This window comes from Triticum aestivum, chromosome 1D (genome assembly GCF_018294505.1).
Source record: "Triticum aestivum cultivar Chinese Spring chromosome 1D, IWGSC CS RefSeq v2.1, whole genome shotgun sequence".
NCBI lineage: Eukaryota > Viridiplantae > Streptophyta > Magnoliopsida > Poales > Poaceae > Triticum > Triticum aestivum.
The window spans coordinates 47932462-47933577 of NC_057796.1; positions in this window are offsets into that span (position 1 = coordinate 47932462).

A 1116-nucleotide genomic window follows, 5' to 3' on the forward strand; every position below is an offset into this window, starting at 1 on the left:
CAAAAGCTCTGCGCTTTGTCGCTGACGACAATGTCGCTCGCGGGCGCCGCTCTCTTCCTAATGACGTCACCGTGGTGCTCCTTTCCATGTTAGGGTTTCGGGGTGAAAACCCATGTCCATGTGGACTGGACAGCGCCATTATCCCCCCGAGGACGTTGTCTTGGAGCTTATGTGTTTTAGGGCGTTGTGTGGTGTTGTTATCAGATCTTTCAGTGTTCTGTTTTGGTTGTGTAGTCGCGTGCGTCTTGCATGAGCTGTTTACTTTGGGATCGGCATTGTATGAGGGCTACCACATCATCTTGTATTTTTTGGTCGTGTATTCTTTTCAGTTGTTGCTTTATATACAAAGCGGGACGAATGGTTGCTTCGAGAGGTTAAGAATACAATCTTTGAAACAAACAAGCAAATGACGATATGAGCCAGCTTGGGGTAGATCGAGCGACCGTCAGGCTGAAGGCAAAGGCAGCCATAGGGAAGAGCACCACCCAAAGACCAGCGTGTAGATGAAAACGCCCACCCAGGTCATGTTGCTGGTCAGAACCATTGTCTCGAAAATCTGTGGAGTGCGTCGTTCCCCTCCTCCAGCAGACTAATCTTGTCGCGCAGATCCACCAATAGCTCACGCATGTACGGGAACCCCCCTTCGGTCGCATCGACATATCACGTGGCACCTCCATTTTGCACTGCAAGAACCACGAACACACGTACGTAGTAGAAACCTTTTCTTAAGAAATGAGATTCTATAACTGTCTGTACCTCTTCCAATGCGCACACTGTTCAATGGTGTGTGATGGAGGGAAAATGGTTCACCTACATAAAAAGAGGGGCCCTTTTGACGAGTACGAAAGGTTCTGACCTTGCCATCTAAGGGTTCTCATTGATCAATAAGAGAGCGCCCCCCGAGTGCAATAGGCCCCCGGTCTACGATATATAAAAGGGTTCTCGTTCCATACATAAGGGTGCATACTGCGAGTGTGTGGGTGGTTCTCACAATGCATAACAAAAGTCCTGTGATTGACGCATTGCATCAGAGAATTACTTATCCTCAGTTAAACTTGCACACGGGTGGAAGAGCGTCTATGTATCACCTCACACGCTCATAGTAGGCACCTTTAT